Here is a 19,656-nt window from a genome sequence, read left to right on the forward strand (position 1 = left end):
CCTTTAGGGAAGGAAGGTTGTTGTCTTTACGTGACTCCAGTCCCAAACCAATATGTTAGGGCTGAAATTGCCCCCGCCAAAAACGCGGCGCACTTACCCTGTTTCGGTTGTTTTCACCAGCGCAGTGGATGAGGTGGCCTCTTGAGCGAAATTCCGCTCTTTGGCCTTTTTTTCCAGCGGCCCGGAAATCAGTCATAATGGGGGCGGAAGTGCGGTGGTGAGCGGAAGTTCGCACACTAGAGGGGCAGATGTGGGGGGAGGTGGGGCGGAGTGTCCATTGCTGTCACTCGTCAGCGTAGCTAGCACATCACCACAGCTCTCCCCTTCACTTAAAGGGGAGAGCCTGTGCGATCCTGGAAGTTTGGTCCACTGGGCCACCAGGGAGGGTTTCAGCCGGGCCTGCAGCCTGGCACCCAAGAGGGGATGCCAGTCTGCCTGTTGGCGGCCCGGCCGAACCCGGGGGCATAATTGTCGGCCCGACCTGGCAGTTGGCTGATTAAAAAAAATTAAGTTGGCGGCAGCAGCAGTAGGTCCTCCCCTTTAATGGCAGCCGCGCAGTGCACTGGCAGAAACAGACGCACTGAGGACGGGATCGGCAACAACAGATGGTAGAGGGGGGGAGCGGGTCACTGCCTAGATACCACAGGAGCGGAATTTTCAAAATGGCGTCAATTCCACGAAAAATCGGCGGCCATTCCACTCCACAGCGTGGCCATCGGCGGTAACAGGCCTTCAGGGAAGGGGTCATTTCGGCCCGGTTGACCTTTAACTGCTCTTTGATGTGACCAAGTGAGCCACTCAGTTGCTGCGCTGTAGCATTTCAAAGAGGCCCATCATCAACGTCTTTGGAATGCTCTATCCCAAAGGGCTGTGGATGCTGAATCGTTGCGAATATTCAAGGCCGAGATAGATAGATTTTTGGACTCTCGAGGAAGCAAGGGATATGGAGATCAGGCGGGAAAGTGGAGTTGAGGTTGAAGATCAGCCATGAGCCTATTGAATGGCGGAGCAGGTTCAAAGGGCCGTATGGCCTACTCCTGCTCCTGCTCCTAATTCTTATGTTCTTACGTTCTTCTCAGGGTAATTAGGGATGAGCAAGAAATGCCAGCCTTTCCAGTCACACCTACATCCCAAGAATTCATTTAAAGAAACAATGAGCCTCTTTCACCATTCGATTGGCTCATGCCTGACCTGCGCTTTAACTCCAGTTACCCACCTTTGCTGAAAATGTGCTCACTTGAAGTGTTAAGTTTGCAGGTGTCAGTTAACTCAACCTGTAGCACTTTTGCTTCTGGGTTCGAAGGTTGTGTAATTCAGCCCCACACCAGGGCTTGATCAAAACTAGTGTCCCAGTGCAGTACCAAGGGAGCGCTGCGCTTTCAGAGGTGTCGTCTTTCAGATGAGACGTTAAACTGAGGCCCCATCTGCCCCCTCGGGTAGCACTATTTCGAAGAAGAGCAGGGGATTTCTCCCCAGTGTCCTGGCCAATATTTATCCTTCAACCAATATCACTAAGACAGATTATCTGGTCATTATCACATTGCTGTTTGTGGGAGCTTGCTGTGCACGAATTGGCTGTTGCGTTTCCTACATTACAACTGTGACTACCCTTCAAAAATTACTTCATTGGCTGTGAAGCACTTTGGGACATCCTGAGGTCGTTGAGATGCTCTACAAATGCAGACTCTTCTTACTTTTGATTGCGGTCTAAAATGTCACGGTGCTCTTAGACATTTAAATGTCCAATAAAAGTTTTTAAAAAAAGCAGAACATGGCTCACCATCGGCAGAGGCAATGCGGCATTGCATCCTTTTTGGATCAAAGATGAGTCCTGACTCCAAGGGACTGCCTAAGAAGAAGTTGCAAGCAGCGGGCACGGCCGCGGGATTAGTGCTGGAAAGTGCATAGATGTTACGGGAGGACAGGATCAGGCCCAGTTGCGATGCCCCTAAGGTGCGAATAGCTGGCCAGTACATGTGGGCTCAGACATAGCTGGGGTTTTGGAGGGTTAACTTGCGAGACTCTGACAGGTGTAGGCATCTGCTCTTTGCAAGCGTTGTGCTAGTTTTTCTCGCATACGGACCTCAGAGGATGCAGCCCAGCTCAAAAGCGAGTCTTCTCCACCTACCCAGCCTAAAATTGTTGCTTCAGAAGCTTAATTTGACGATGTCTGACATTTAAACATCAAAGCGCAGATTCAAACCGTGGTATTTTAGATTCTAATCTATTCGGCTTCATATTTATAAAAAAGATTCTGGTGTCAGATCGAAGGGCCTCACATTCGCACTGTAGTGTCTGGATTTCTTGTGAACGGATAGCTCACCAGTGTCCTGGCCGATATTTATCCTCAACCAACATCACTCAAAACATTATCTGCTCATTATCCCATTGCTGTTTGTGGGAGTTTGCTATGCACAAATTGTCTGCTGAGTTTCCAACATTACAACAGTGACTACACTTCAAAATGTACTTCATTGGCTATAAAGTGTTTTGTGATATCGTGGGGTCATTACAATGCTCTCTAAATGCAGGCTTTTTCTTCTTACTTTTGACTTCTGTTACTGTTACTGTTACTGAGATGTCCTGAAGTAATGAAAGACGCTATATAAGTGAAAACCCATCTATCTAACGTTCCTTCATTCATTCATTTTTCTTTCTTTCCTTCTTTCTTTCTCTCTCTCTCTCTCTCTCTCACACACTCAGGCTGTAGTGTCAGGGCCTGTTGTGAACGGGTAGCTCACATTATTTGCAAGCATTTACATTTATCTGTCACCTCAAAAAAAAAATCAAAGGTAAACACCTGCCCAATGCTCCACACCAAAGCGCCAAAACCATTACCTTTTGAAGCTGGTTTGTAAAATTCCTATCAGGTTGCAGCTCTTTCCTTTCAATATAAAAGAGAATAAATGAAAAGGCAATGTGACTTTTAAAATAAATAATAAAAGCAGAAAATGCTGGAAATACAGATTAGTTTGCAGCTTAAACAAAAGAACGCGTGGTCACAGAGAGCCTTAAATGTAGTGTTGTCCCAAGATCCTGCTCTAGGTACCCCAGACCTGAGCAGGAGTTGTGGGTCAGAGTCGGGGGCGGGTACATGGCGGCGGTTATAAGCTGGATCCGTACAACAACAACAACTCGCATTAATATAGCATCTTTAATGTAGTAAAATGTCCCAAGGCGAGAGGTTGAGCGAGCCAATCCCAGAGATGGGGCCTAGGCAGCTGAAGGCACAGCCTCCATTCGTGTAGTGATGAAGATCGGGGATGTGCAAGAGGCCAGAATTGGAGGAGCACAGAGATCTCGGAGGGCTGCAGGGCTGGCGGAGGTTACAGAGCTAGGGAGGGGCGAGGCCCTGGAGGGATTTGAAAACAAAGATGGAAATTTATAAAATCGATGAGTTGTCGGACCAGGAGCCTAAGAACAGGGGTGATGGGTGAACGGGACTTGGTGCGAGTTGGGATATGGGCAGCAGATATTGGATGAGCTGAAGTTTACCGAGAGTGGAAGGTGGCCAAGAGGGCATTGGAATCGTCGATTGACCAAGTGACTCTAATCTGCCGTTTCCCTTTCAGCTGCTGACTGACCTGCTGAGTATTTCCAGCACTTTGTTTTCACTTTCCCTTTGTTATTTGACCAGTTACATGAGCATGACGTGGGGGACATTCCAGAAATGTTCTCTTCTAAAATAAAATTATTTTAAAATAAAACAGAGACTACATCAGCCCGACCTTGTAAAGGATCTTGCCACAGCCTGCAGACATAGGGTAGTATGACTCTATTTAGATGTCAGCTTGGCTCAATTGGTGACACTCTGGCTTCTGAATCAGAAAGTCACATTCTCAGGCTCCACTGCAGCACTTCAGAATACAGTGTGGACCGACCTGCCAATGCAGCACTCATGCAATACTGCATGGCTGATAGATGCTCTTCCTGAGATGAAGTGGTAGACCTAGGTTTGTGGATGTTGATGGTGCGGAATGGCTGTCTCATGTGTCTATGTAATGTAAAATATATATGATTTTTTATATGAATGACTCGGTAGTAGCATTCTTGTCTCTGAGGTAGAAGGTTGTAGGTTCAAGCCCCATGTCTTGAGCACATAACTCAGGCTGATACGCCAGTAGCAAGTACCGAGGGAGCGCTGCACTGTCGGAGGTGCCGTCTTTCGGATGGGACGATAAACCGAGGCCCCGACTGCCCTCTCAGGTGGACGTAAAAGGTCCCGTAGCACTATTCAAAGAAAAGCAGGGGTGTTCTCCCTAGTGCCCTGGCCAATTGCTATCTCTCAAGAAATATCACTAAGAAAACTGATGCCGTTTATGGGAGCTTGCTGTGTGCAATTTGGCTGCTGTGTTTCCATTCTTACAACAGTGACTACACTTCAAATATGCTTGTGGAATGCTTTGGGACGTCCCGAGGTCATGAAAGGCGCTACATAAATGGAAGTCCTTTCTTAATTTCTGGATGTGGTATGAATCTGTTCAATTCATGTCAGGTACTAACCAGACTAGAATGGCATAAAGGTACAGAGTATATAGGACGAAAGTCTTGCATTTAGATAGTGCCTTTCAAGGACATCCGAAAGCACTTTACAGCCAATTAAGTAATTTTGAAGTGTAGCCAATGTTGTATCTCCCGTGCTCGTCTTTGAATAGGACCTTGGGATCTTTTACATCCACTTGAGAGGGCAGATGGGACCTCCTTTTAACGTTTCATCCACTAGATGGCACCTCCGGCAGTGCTCTCTCAGTACTATAATGGAGTGTCAGCCCGAGTATCTGGAATAAGATTTGAACCCACAACCTCATTCTATCCAGGGGATCTGCAGTACTTCCTCTCAAACTATTAGCAGATAAAATTCATGTTACGACAGCCTCCACATAGACGGATCAAATGGCCTTTCGTCATTGTGTTAGTTGTATAAACGCTTAAAAACAAGGTCCTCCATTACCAAAGCAAGCTCTACTCTCTCGTACAACAGGTCCTCCATAGTCAATCTGTTCTAGTCCCCTCTACTGTTCCTGATCTACCGATTGCAAGCTTTAGTTAGTGACACACACAATAACTAATTGGAGATAACTTTTCTTGTCTCTTTCTTGTCTCATAGACACTGTGATAGTTATTGTTCTTCCAATCTCTCTTCTCTTGTCCTTCCAAGACTTCAAATAGTCAGCCTTACACCCTTGTCTACTCCCTGCATGCTACTGTAAATCATTCTATTCCAGGGCCTCAAGCCTGCAGAGCTCCTCGGCTCCCTCAGTCCTCATTTCCTCCTATGGTCAGCACTATTAAAGCAGAACTTGGTGTCACCTCGTTATCTCTTCTACCCTTAGCAACCTCAGTCGTCTCCCACCAAATGAGTTTTGGCTGTTCACCGGGATTTGGAGGTGAAAGAAACAGGGCTTGTTTTGGTTCAGTGGAATGTCAGCAGGACACCAGCAGACAATGATGGAAGACCAACTGCCAGAGCATGTGGCAAACTATTAATTTGACATATTCTAAAAATACCTCACGAATAAAGATTTCTGCCATAAAGTGACAATTGGAACAATAAATGCTCAAGCGATAACTGACAAGATACAAGTGCTTGAAAAGAGTTTGGAGAAACCGAGTGGAATTTGGCTTTCCACGAGATTCCATTTGAAGGCGTATCTGATGAGGGTCTCCCGGCATTCTATCCACCCCGTGCCTACTGCCTGCACGACACAACCGTCATTGGGCTGCAAACTACCAATGACTCTTAGAGGTTATGCGGGTCGGAGAGAGTAATGCCACAGAGGGAGAGTAGGGGTGCACTTCTGAAGTCTGAGTAAATTCAATGACAGTGACTTGCATCTTTATAGCGTCTTCAATGTGAAAAAATGTTCCAAGTCTCTTCGCAAGTAGAGGTGACTGAGGGAAACTGGAGCTGAGCAGAGAAGGAGCAGGAGGGCTGACCAAACGCCCTAGGAGATGGGCTGCGAGGAGGTTTTTAAAAGGTAAAGAGACATGTGGAAGGCAGAGAGATTTAAGGAAGGAGGTTGAGAGAGAAGTGTTCAGGCTGCTGACATGTCTGCAATACTGAGGTGAAGGGATACATTGGAATGAACCTTCTTCACATCAAAACCATGCTGCATCTCCTCAGATAGTGTAGAGAGAGTTTTACTCTGTATCTAACCCGTGCTGTACCTGCCCTGGGAGTGTTTGATGGGACAGTGTAGAGAGAGTTTTACTCTGTATCTAACCCGTGCTGTACCTACCCTGGGAGTGTTTGATGGGACAGTGTAGAGGGAGCTTTACTCTGTATCTAACCCGTGCTGTACCTGCCCTGGGAGTGTTTGATGGGACAGTGTAGAGGTAACTTTACTCTGTATCTAACCCGTGCTGTACCTACCCTGGGAGTATTTGATGGGATAGTGTAGAGGGAGCTTTACTCTGTATCTAACCCGTGCTGTACCTGCCCTAGGAGTGTTTGATGGGATAGTGTAGAGGGAACTTTACTCTGTATCAAAGGATAACGGTTGATGGGTGTTTTTGTGACTGGAAGGTTGCATCCAGTGGGGTTCCACAGGGTTCCTTACCAACGGATCCGTTACATACCCAATCCACATCTAGACCTGGGTCAAACAGGGCTGTGTCATTGCCCCAACCCGCTTCTCAATCTTCCTTGCTGCCATGCTCCACCTCACAGTCAACAAGCTCCCCGCTGGAGTGGAACTAAACTACAGAACCAGTGGGAATCTGTTCAACCTTCACCGTCTCCAGGCCAGGTCCAAGGTTACCCCAACCTCTGTCGTCGAGCTACAGTACGCGGACGACGCCTGCATCTGCACACATACAGAGGCTGAATTCCAGGACATAGTCGACGTAATTAATGAGGCGTACGAAAGCATGGGCCTTACGCTAAACATCCGTAAGACAAAGGTTCTCCACCAGCCTGTCCTCACCGCACAGCACTGCCCCCCAGTCATCAAGATCCACGGCGCGGCTCTGGACAACGTGGACCATTTCCCATACCTCGGGAGTCTCTTATTAACAAGAACAGACATTGACAACGAGATTCAACACTGTCTCCAGTGCAGCCTTTGGCCATCTGAGGAAAAGAGTGTTTGAAGACCAGGGCCTCAAATCCACCACCAAGTTCATGGTCAACAGGGCTATAGTAATATCCGCCTTCCTGTATGGCTCAGAGTCATGGACCATGTTCAGTAGACACCTCAAGTCGCTGGAGAAATACCACCAACTTTCAATGACTGATGAACCATGACACCCAGGTCTCATTGCACCTCCCCTTTTCCTAATCTGCCGCCATTCAGATAATATTCTGTCTTCGCGTTTTTGATCCCAAAGTGGATAACCTCACATTTATCCACATTATACTGCATCTGCCATGCATTTGCCCACTCACCTAACATGTCCAAGTCACCCTGCAGCCTCCTAGCATCCCCCTCACAGCTCACACCGCCACCCAGTTTAGTCTCATCTGCAAACTTGGAAATATTACACTCAATTCCTTCATCCAAATCATTAATGTATATTGTAAAGAGCTGGGGCACCAGCACTGAGCCCTGCAGCACTCCACTAGTCACTGCCTCTCATTCTTAAAAGGACCCGTTTATCCCGACTCTCTGCTTTCTGTCTGCCAACCAATTCTTCATCCATGTCAGTACATTACCCCCAATACCATGTGCGGGACCTTGTCAAAAGCCTTTTGAAAGTCCAAATACACCACATCCACTGGTTCTCCCTTGTCCGCTCTACTAGTTACATCCTCAAAAAATTCCAGAAGATTTGTCAAGCATGATTTCCCTTTCATAAATCCATGCTGACTTGGACCGATCCTGTCACTGCTTTCCAAATGCGCTGCTATTTCATCCTGAATAATTGATTCCAACATTTTCCCTCACTACTGATGTCAAGCTAACGGGTCTATAATTACCCGCTTTCTCTCTCCCTCCCTTTTTAAAAAGTGGTGTTACATTAGCTACCCTGCAGTCCATAGGAACTGATCCAGAGTCGATAGACTGTTGGAAAATGATCACCAATGCATCCACTCGTTCTGGAGCCACTTCCTTAAGTACTCTGGGATGCAGACAATCAGGCCCCGGGGATTTATCAGCCTTCAATCCCATCAATTTTCCTAACACAATTTCCCACCTAATAAGGATATCCTTCAGTTCCTCCTTCTGACTAGACCCTCGGTCCCCTAGTACTTCCGGAAAGTTATATGTGTCTTCCTTCGTGAAGACAGAACCAAAGTATTTGTTCAATTGGTCTGCCATTTTCTTGTTCCCCATTATAAATTCACCTGAATCCGACGGCAAGGGACCTACGTTTGTCTTCACTAATCTTTTTCTCTTCACATATCTATAGAAGCTTTTGCAGTCAGTTTTTATGTTCCTGGCAAGCTTCCTCTCGTACTCTATTTTCCCCCTCTTAATTAAACCCTTTGTCCTCCTCTGCTGAATTCTAAATTTCTCCCAGTCCTCAGGTTTGTTGCTTTTTCTGGCCAATTTAAATGACTCTTCCTTGGATTTAACACTATCCTTAATTTCCCTTGTTAGCCACAGTTGAGCCACCTTCCATGTTTTATTTTTACTCCAGACAGGGATGTACAATTGCTGAAGTTCATCCATGTAATCCTTAAATGTTTGCCATTGCCTATCCACCGTCAACCCTTTATGTATCATTTGCCAGTCTATTCTAGCCAATTCACACCTCAAACCATCGAAGTTACTTTTCATAAGAACATAAGAATTAGGAACAGGAGCCCCTCGAGCCTGCTCCGCCATTCAACAAGATCATGGCTGATCTGGCCGTGGACTCAGCTCCACTTACCCGCCCACTCCCCATAACCCTTAATTCCCTTATTGGTTAAAAATCTATATATCTGTGATTTGAATACATTCAATGAGCTAGCCTCAACTGCTTCCTTGGGCAGAGAATTCCACAGATTCACAACCCTCTGGGAGAAGAAATTCCTTCTCAACTCAGTTTTAAATTGCCTCCCCGGTATTTTGAGGCTGTGCCCCCTAGTTCTAGTCTCCCTGACCAGTGGAAACAACCTCTCTGCCTCTATCTTGTCTATCCCTTTCATTATTTTAAATGTTTCTATAAAATCACCCCTCATCCTTCTGAACTCCAATGAGTAAAGACCCAGTCTACTCAATTTATCATAAGGTAATCCCCTCATCTCCGGAATCAGCCTAGTGAATCGTCTCTGTACCCACTCCAAGGCTAGTATATCCTTCCTTAAGTAAGGTGACCAAAACTGCATGCAGTACTCCAGGTGCGGCCTCACCAATACCCTGTACAGTTGCAGCAGGATCTCCCTGCTTTTGTACTCCATCCCTCTCGCAATGAAGGCCAACATTGCATTCGCCTTTCTGATTACCTGCTGCACCTGCAAACTAACTTTTTGGGATTCATGCACAAGGACCCCAGGTCCCTCTGCACCGCAGCATGTTGTAGTTTCTCCCCATTCAAATAATATTCCCTTTTACTGTTTTTTTTTCTCCCCAAGGTGGATGAGCTCACATTTTCCAACATTGTATTCCATCTGCCAAACCTTAGCCCATTCGCTTAACCTATCTAAATTTCTTTGCAGCCTCTCTGTGTCCTCTACACAACCCGCTTTCCCACTAATCTTTGTGTCATCTGTAAATTTTGTTACACTACACTCTGTCCCCTCTTCCAGGTCATCTATGTATATTGTAAACAGTTGTGGTCCCAGCACCAATCCCTGTGGCACACCACTAACCACCGATTTCCAACCCGAAAAGGACCCATTTATCCCGACTCTCTGCTTTCTGTTAGCCAGCCAATTCTCGATCCATGCTAATACATTTCCTCTGACTCCGCGTACCTTTATCTTCTGCAGTAACCTTTTGTGTGGCACCTTATCGAATGCCTTTTGGAAATCTAAATACATCACATCTATCGGTACACCTCTATCCACCATGCTCGTTATATCCTCAAAGAATTCCAGTAAATTAGTTAAACATGATTTCCCCTTCATGTATCCATGTTGTGTCTGCTTGATTGCACTATTCCTATCTAGATGTCCCGCTATTTCTTCCTTAATGATAGCTTCAAGCATTTTCTCCACTACAGATGTTAAACTAACCGGCCTATAGTTACCTGCCTTTTGTCTACCCCCTTTCCCTTAAGTTCAGGACCCTAATTTCTGAATTAACTGTGTCACTCTCCATCTTAATAAAGAATTCTACCATGTTATGGTCACTCTTCCCCAAGGGGCCTCGCACAAGAAGATTGTTAATTAGTCCTTTCTCATTACACATCACCCAGTCTAGGATGGCCAGCTCCGTGGTTGGTTCCTCAACATATTGGTCTAGAAAACCATCCATAATACACTCCAAGAAATCCTCCTCCACCGCAGTGCTACCAGTTTGGTTAGCCCAATCAATATGTAGATTAAAGTCGCCCATGATAACTGCTGTACCTTTATTGCATGTGACCCTAATTTCTTGTTTGATGCTGTCCCCAACCTTACTACTACTACTGTTTGGTGGTCTGTACACAACTCCCACTAGCGTTTTCTGCCCCTTGGTATTCCGTAGCTCCACCCATACCGATTCCACATCATCCAAGCTAATGTCCTTTCTTACTATTGCATTAATTTCCTCTTTAATCAGCAATGCCACCATGCCTCCTTTTCCTTTCTGTCTATCCTTCCTAAATGTTGAATACCCCTGGATGTTGAGTAACCAGCCTTGGTCACCCTGGAGCCATGTCTCCGTGATGCCAATTACATCATACCGTTAACTGCTATCTGCGCAGTTAATTTGTCCATCTTATTCTGAATACTCCTCGCATTGAGGCACAGAGCCTTCAGGCTTGTCTTTCTAACACACTTTGCCCCTTTAGAATTTTGCTGTAATGTGGTCCTTTTTGCTTTTTGCCTTAGGTTTCTCTGCCCTCCACTTTTACTTTTCTTCTTTCTATCTTTTGCTTCTACCTCCATTCTACTTCCCTCTGTCTCCCTGCCATATTAGTTTAACCCCTCCCCAACAGCACTAGCAAACACTCCCCCTAGGACGTTGGTTCCTGTCCTGCCCAGGTGCAGACCGTCCGGTTTGTACTGGTCCCACCTCCCCCAGAACCGGTTCTAATGTCCCAAGAATTTGAATCCCTCTCTTGTGCACCACTCCTCAAGCCACAAATTCATCTGAGCTATCCTGCGATTCCTACTCTGACTAGCACGTGGCACTGGTAGCAATCCTGAGATTACTACTTTTGAGGTCCTACTTTCTAATTTAGCTTCTATCTCCCTAAATACGTCTTGTAGGACCTCATCCCGTTTTTTACCTATATCTTTGGTACCTATATGCACCACGACAACTGGTTGTTCACCCTCCATTTTCAGAATGTCCTGCACCCACTCTGAGACATCCTTGACCCTTGCACCAGGGAAGCAATATACCATCCTGGAGTCTTGGTTGTGGCCGCAGAAACATCTATCTATTAGGCTGGATAGCTCTTGGTCAGCCAGCGTAGACTCGATGGGCCGAAATGGCCTCCTTCCGTGCTGTAAATTTCTATGATTCTATGATTCTAACCTGTGCTGTACCTGCCCTGGGAGTGTTTGATGGGACAATGTAGAGGGAGCTTTACTCTCCGTGCTATACTTGCCCTGCAAGTATTTGATGGGACAGTGTAGAGGGAGCTTTACTCTGTATCCAACACGTGCTGCACCTGCCCTGGGAGTGTTTGATGGGACAGTGTAGAGGGAGCTTTACTCTGTATCTTACCCGTGCTGTACCTACCCTGAGTGTGCTCAGGCTAATGGGCCCATGTGTTGCTATGATAGACAAGTCACCTGCCTGTGCAGGCAGAATTAGTGTGTGATCCAGGTTTGTGGGATGAGTTGAAACAGAAAGACAGAGCAGACTGTTGTAAGTATGTAGTGACAGAAATCCTCTGCGGCACTTGATGAGTTAATAAGGCAATAGCAAGTTGTTTTTCTTAAATAAATATATGTGGTGTTATTCACAAGTGACAAGTTATTGACACATAAATGTGACATAAATCCGGTGCTAACACTTGATTCCTTGAAGCTAAGAAAGTATTGACCTCTTAGCTTCCAGAAGCCTGTGCAGACAGGCTCGGAGAGTTTGGAGTGAAGGGATGTTTTTGGTGTCTGGTTTCAGTGTAAGGTTAGTCCATGCATCAGTTGAACCCTGCACTTACCAACTAGAGATTCCTGAGGGAGACACGGATTAGCAAGAGTTGCAATTATTGTGAAGGGCTGGTCTCGTGTAGTCTCTGTGTGAAGCAGGATTAGCCCTGGCACCCACTAAAGGACCGAACATTGCCAGATATTGCCGCTGCTGAAACTCTAGGGCTCCCTTTCCATTTGACTGCATTGGCTGTGCTCGTTACTACAAACAGCTAGACGAATCAATCAGTCCAACCAATCAATTAACTCCAAAGACCTGACCACATAATCCAGGCCGACAATCTAGTATCTGTACTGAGGGAATACTGCACTGTCGGAGGTGTCATCTTTCAGATGAGACGTAAACCGTGGCCACGCCTCTCAGGTGGGTATAAAAGATCCCGTGACATTATTTTGAAGAAGAGCAGGGAGTTCTTCCTGGTATCCTGGCCAATGTGCTTCCTCAACCATCATCATTAAAACAGATGCTCTGGTCATTATCACATTGCTGTATGTGGGAGCTTGCTGTGTGCAAATTGGCTGCCGATTTTCTACATTACAATAGTGACTACATTTCAAAAGTACCTCATTGGCTATAATACGTTTTGGGATCTTCTGAGGTCGTGAAAGATGCTGTATAAATACAAGTTTTTTAAAATTTAACTCCATCACTTTTGGACACAGAGGAGAAAGGTCTCATTCCTTTTCTGGCTGGAGTGATCTTCAGCGAAAGAAAATCAGGGAAGTCTCAATCCTGTAACTATGTACACAGTCCACGGCAGCGAATGGTGCATCATTCAACTAAACTGAGAAAGGCCACAATATTTGCTGACTGGAAATGTCACATTGGAAACAAAGTTGCCTGTCTGAGGTTGAACAGAGGCAACATGTTAGGGCAGTGTAAAGGGAGTTCTACACTGCACTTAACACATGCTCTATATGAATTGGTAGCTTTACTCTATATCTAACCCGTGCTTTACATGCCACTACGAGTGTTTGATGGGACAGTGTAGAGGGAGCGTTACTCTGTATCTCTGTGTTATTTCCACCCTCCCACACTTGTACCTGTAGCTCACCAACCTTATTTGTCACGCTCCGTGCAGTTACGCTGATTATGTTTGTTTTCTGTGTTCATGTACCTGCACTGCATCAGTCTTTGTCTTCTGGGGAACAGCTGTCCGAATTGTCCACTAAAACCCAGCACTGAAGGAAGGGTGCTGCTTCCTGGAGATGTTGAGAAGTGACTTCCCCCTCATGTCTGCCTTCCTTGGGTTATCTTGAGAGGACAGCATAGGAACTGACTCATTGTGAGACAACACATGAGAAACAGCTAATGTGGTTTATCAGGAGCATGACTGCATCCTCCACATTGCACCTCATAGCCCACATCTAAAAGATAGCTCCTACCCACCTCAGCTTTCTTTAAAAATAATATGTGTGTAGGTGTATATTTGTCTATATGTATGTGTGCTAATTTATAAGTATGGATGGATATAAATACACACATGAATTTATATGTATATATATTATATATATATATATCTGTGCATCTTTGAAAATGTATGTCAATATATTTATGTCTGTATGTGTGTAAGGCACATACTTTAGAATTTCACTGAAGGGTAGCACAGAGACAAAACACACTAAACACAGCTGCACCACACACTACCAGGGTTGATAAAGTCAGGTTGATTGAAACTGAATAGTGTCATTTTATGGTATGAGAAAAAGGTTACTAGGGACACCTGATGTGGCATACATAGTCCTTGATGTGTGGCTGGGCCCAGTGGAGGTGATGCTTTATTTGGCAACGGTACTGAGGATAATTGAAGAGTATTGTTGTGCATAAGGCTCTCAAATGAATGCTGGGTCTATTGGACCCTACCTGATGACACTAACTGACTCTTACTTTTTCTTTGCTCAGTCATGTCTTCTGTCCTGTGCCCGATTGATGCCGGTGACCTTGCATTTATATAGCATCTTTCACAACCTCAGGGCACCCCAAAACGCTTTACAGCCAATAAATTATTTTTGAAGTGTAGTCACTGTTGTAATGTAGGAAATGCCGTTGCCAACTTGTGCACAGCAAGCTCCCACAGACAACAAAATGTGATGAATAACCAAATTCTCTGTTTTTATTGATGTTGGCTGAGGGATAAGTATTGGCCAGGACACATAAGAACATAAAAGTATGATAAATATTGATGGGTATTTGACAATTCAGAAAGACAGACAGAAAGGAAAAGGAGGTGGGGTAGCACTGTTAATAAAGGTTGAGGTCAGTGCTTTAGTGAGAAACGATATTGGCTCAGAGGATTAAGATGTTGAATCAGTTTGGATGGAGATAAGGAATAATAAAGGGAAAAAGTCACTGGTGGGCATAGTCTATAGGCCCCCTAACAATAGCTACACTGCTGGACGGAGTATAAGTCAAGAAATAATGGAGGCTTGTAATAAAGGAACGGTAATAATCATGGGTGATTTTAATCTTCATATTGACTGGACAAAGTAAATTGACCAGGGTAGCCTTGAGGAAGAGTTCATAGAGTGTATCCGGGATAGTTTCCTTGAACAGTACGTCGCGGAACCAACTTGGGAGCAGGCTATCTTAGATCTGGTACTGTGTAATGAGACAGGATTAATCAATTATCTCATAGTAAAGGATCCTCTAGGAATGGTTGAATTTCAAATTCAATTGGAGGGTGAGAAAGTTGGTTCTCAAACCAGTGTCCTAAGCTTAAATAAAGGAGACTACAAAGGTATGCAGGCAGAGTTGGCTAAAGTGGACTGAGAAAATTGATTAAAGTCTGGGATGGTTGATGAGCAGTGGCAGACATTTAAGGAGATATTTCATAACTCGCAACAAAAATATATCCTAATGAGAAGGAAAGAACATAAGAGAAGGGATAACCATCCGTGGCTAACTAAGGAAATAAGGGATGGTATTAAATTGAAAACAAGGGCACACAATGTGGCCAAGACCAGTGGGAAGCCAGAGGATTGGGAAACTTTTAAAAGCCAGCAAAGAAAACTAAAAAAAATGATAAAAAGAAAGATAGATTATGAAAGTAAACTAGCACAAAATATAAAAACAGATAGTAAGAGTTTCTACAGGTACATAAGAAGGAAAAGAATGGTTAAAGTAAATGTTGGTCCCCTAGAGGATGATACTGGGGAATTAATAATGGAGAACAGGGAAATGGCAGAGACGTTGAACAAATATTTTGTATCTGTCTTCACGATAGAAGACAAGAAGAACATTCCAATAGTGGATAATCAAGGGGCTATAGGGAGGGAGGAACTTAATACAATCACTATCACTAATAAAGCAATACTTGGTAAAGTAATGGGACTAAAGGCGGACAAGTCCCCTGGACCTGATGGCTTATATCCTAGGGTCTTAAAAGAAGTGGCTGCAGAGATAGTGGATGCATTTGTTGTAATCTACCAAAATTCCCTGGATTCTGGGATGGTCCCAGCGGATTGGAAAACCATAAATATAATGCTCTATTTAAAAAAGGAAGCAGACAAAAAGCAGGAAACTATAGACCAGTTAGCCTAATATCTGTCGTTGGGAAAATGCTGCAGTTCATTATTAAGGAAGCAGTAGCAAGACAGTTGGAAAAGCATGATTCAATCAAGCAGAGTCAGCATGGTTTTAGGAAAGGGAAATCATGTTTGACAAATTTTCTGGAGTTCTTTGAGGATGTAACAAGCAGGGTGGATAAGTGGGAACCAGTGGATGTGGTGTATTTGGATTTCCAGAAGGCATTCGATAAGGTGCCACATAAGAGGTTACTGCACAAGATAAAAGCTCACAGGGTTGGGGGTAATATATTAGCATGGATAGAGGATTGGCTAACTGACAGAAAACAGAAAGTCAAGATAAATGGCTCATTTTCTGGTTGGCAAACAGTAACTAGTGGGGTGCCGCAGGGATTGGTGCTGCGTCCTCAACTATTTACAATCTATATTAATGACTTGGATGAAAGGACAGAGTGTAATGTAGCCAAGTTTGCTGATGATACAAAGATGGGTGGGAAAGCAAATTGTGAGGAGGACACAAAAAATCTGCAAAGGGATATAGACAGGCTAAGTGAGTGAGCAAATATTTGGCAGAATGAGTATAATGTGGGAAAATGTGAGGTTATCCACTTTGGCAGAAATAATGGAAAAGCAAATTATAATTTAAATGGAGAAAAATTGCAAAGTGCTGCAGTAACGAAAGACCTGGGGGTCCTTATGCATGAAACACAAAAAGTTAGTATGCAGGTACAGCAATTAATCAGGAAGGCAAATGGAATGTTGGCCTTTATTGCAAGGTGGATAGAGTATAAAAGCAGAGAAGTCCTGCTACAATTGTACAGGGTATTGGTGAGGCCACACCTGGAGTACTGTGTACAGTTTTGGTCTCCGTATTTAAGGAAGGATATACTTGTATTGGAGGTTGTTCAGAGAAGGTTCACTAGGTTGATTCCGGAGATAAGGGGTTTTACTTCTGAGGATAGGTTGAGTAGGTTGGGCTTATACACATTAGAGTTCAGAAGAAAGCGAGGTGATCTTATTGAAACTTATAAGATACTGAGAGGGCTCGACAAGCTGAATGCAGAGAGGATATTTCCACTCATAGGGGAAACTAAAACTAGAGGTCATAGTCTTAGAATAAGGGGCCGCCCATTTAAAACTGAGATGAGTAGAAATTTCTCCTGTCAGAGGGTTGTAAATCTGTGGAATTCTCTGCCCCAGAGAGCTGTGGACGCTAGGTCATTGAATATATTTAAAGCAGAGATAGACAGATTTTTGAGCGATAAGGGAGTAAAGGGTTATGGGGAGCGGGCAGGGAAGTGGAGCTGAGTCCATGATCAGATCAGCCATGATCTTATGAATGGCGGAGTAGAGTCAAGGGGCCAAATGGCCTACTCCTGCTCCTATTTCTTATATTCTTTAATAGGAGCAGGAGTAGGCCATTCAGCCCTTTGAGCCTACTCCACCAATCAGTAAGATCATGGCTGATCTTCCACCTCAACTCCACCTTCCCACACTATCTCCATATCCCTTGATTCCCTTTGTATCCTAAAATCTTCGATCTCTCTCTTGAAATATACTCAATGACTGAGCATTCACAGCCGTCTGGGCAGAGAATTCCAAAGATTCACAACCCTTTAAGTGAAGACACTTCTTCTCCTTTCAGTCCTTAATGGCCAACCCCTCATTCTGAGACTGTTACCTTGAGGAGAATGCTCCTATTCTTCTTTGAAATAGTATTATGTGATTTTTTTATATCTACTTGAGAGGGGTGACAGAGCCTCAGCTGAACGTTGCATGCGAAAGACGACACCTCTGACAGTGCAACACTCCCTCAGTACTGCACTGGGAGTGTCAGCCTGGATTTTGTCTTTGGAGTGGGACTTGAACCCACATCTTTCTGACTCAGAGACTTGAGTGCTACCACTGAGCCATGGCTGACACTAAAATAGAGTCAATTAGATGATTGGGTGATTGGAAGCCTGGGTGAGGATCCCGCTTTGTTCACAAGTGAAAGGGTAATATTCTAACTTCTGTGGCACTAGATCATCACCATCTTTTATACAAGCAGATCACATCACCCCAATAAATATTGTGTCAGCTTGTTTCAATTGGTAGGCCCTGCTACAGTGTTGGAGGTGCCTTCCTTCTCATGAGATGTTAAAGGAAGACCCATTTTTCTGCTCATTGGTTCAGGTAGGTGTTGAAAATCCCATAGCACTGTCTGCAGGTTAATAAGGAGTTCTCTCAGTGTCTTGGCCAACATTCATCAATTAACCAACGGCATCTGAAAGAGGTCATTCACCTTACTGCTGTTTGTGAGATCACACTGTATACAGATTGGATGCAGGGTTTGCCTAGGTAACAATTTATTTTCTTTGATAAAATTCGGCATGTTTCCGAGAGGTGTGATAAGGTGTTGTCAAATACTAGTCTTTCTTTCTTTTCTGTGGTTAGGAAATGTTTAAGGTGGGCCACTTACCAGTAACCCAGACGTGTCACATGAATCAGTGCATGTAACGTAACCTAATACTTCATGCCAAAAAAAAGAGGAAGTTATCCCACATACAGTCTAGTATACCAGGCTCCTGACCACTTCAGACATGCTGTGAAAGAGTTTGAATCACCATTGTTCATTTTATCCAGCCTGAGCCACCTCTACTATCAGTTACTTGTTGCACCAATCTCTTAATTATGTATTTTTTATCCTAAGTGAGTCTCATGGAAGCAGAAGAGAAACACTTTATAAATGGGCGTGGTTATGATAGTGGACTAGTAACCCAGAGGCCAAGTTTTCAAATCCCAATTTACCAGAAAAAGTGATTTTGTAGCCCGCACCCCATCACCTGCCATTATATAGGTTGACTTAATGCCCTTTGAAGTAGCCTAACAAGTCTCTTAGCTGTAAAGACATGTGCTAGAAATTGCTCGACAGTCTGCTGAATAAGACTTTGAAGATGTGGTCAACCTTCCCAGCATGCCGTTGAACAGTCAATATAACAGTTCCCTTGTTGAATTAATACTTTTAACCAAACTCAGCTCCTTTAGCAGATAATTAATCCACAAAACTGGCATTGAAAAGTCCAAAATTTTTCATCCTCCACCACTTTCACAGGCCAGCTACCTTCTGATGACCACTAGGAATTGGCAATTAATGTGGCCTTGCCATCAGAGCCCATGTTTCATACATTGATGCGTGGCTGTTATGAATGGGTTAAAATGCATGAATGTCCAGGAATCTATGACATGGAGAGACAGTGTGTCTAATGAGACATTGAGGTATCACTCACCTACCCCTGTCAGGTGCTGGTCAGTCACTGGAAGCCAGGGTTGCCTCACTTTAAAGGGGCAGTGTTAAAACATGCAGAAGCGTTGAAAATGTAAAAACTTCAATCAGATCATTAGCAAAACCCAGCAAATTATTTCCGATGGCTTTTGCAGAGTGATTGCAGACCCTGTCAGTACATAGAAAACTTCCTGAACCAAGAGTTTCTCTCAACAAAGGCCATCCACATGAAAAGGTCATTGACTCTAATGTGACACACTGCACCAAATGGGAAAAGTACAGGGAAAAACATTTAGTCCATATGAAAATTCGGAGCACAATCGGAATTGTTTTATTGGGAGCTGGGAGCCGGACCCACACTGAAATCCGTCAAAGTGTTTAAGGGTCTCCTGACCAAACTATGGAGACAGGTATAGAGTTTCTGTTTGCCTCACACTCGTACACACTCATTCCTCAGAGAGTCCTGTGCACAGTTCTGGTCTCAATATTATAAAAAAGGTTATAGAGGCACTGGATAAGATGCAAAAAGGATTTGCAAGGATGATACCAGAACCGAGAGGTTATAACTATTGGGAAAGATTCAACAGGCTGGGGCTCTTTTCTCTAGAAATGAGAAGGCTGAGGGATGACCTTATAGAGATCTTTAAGATTGTAAAAGGTTTAAGATTGACAGGGTAGACAGGGGAAG

The sequence above is a fragment of the Pristiophorus japonicus genome, chromosome 14 (assembly GCF_044704955.1).
Source record: "Pristiophorus japonicus isolate sPriJap1 chromosome 14, sPriJap1.hap1, whole genome shotgun sequence".
Taxonomy (NCBI): Eukaryota; Metazoa; Chordata; class Chondrichthyes; family Pristiophoridae; genus Pristiophorus; species Pristiophorus japonicus.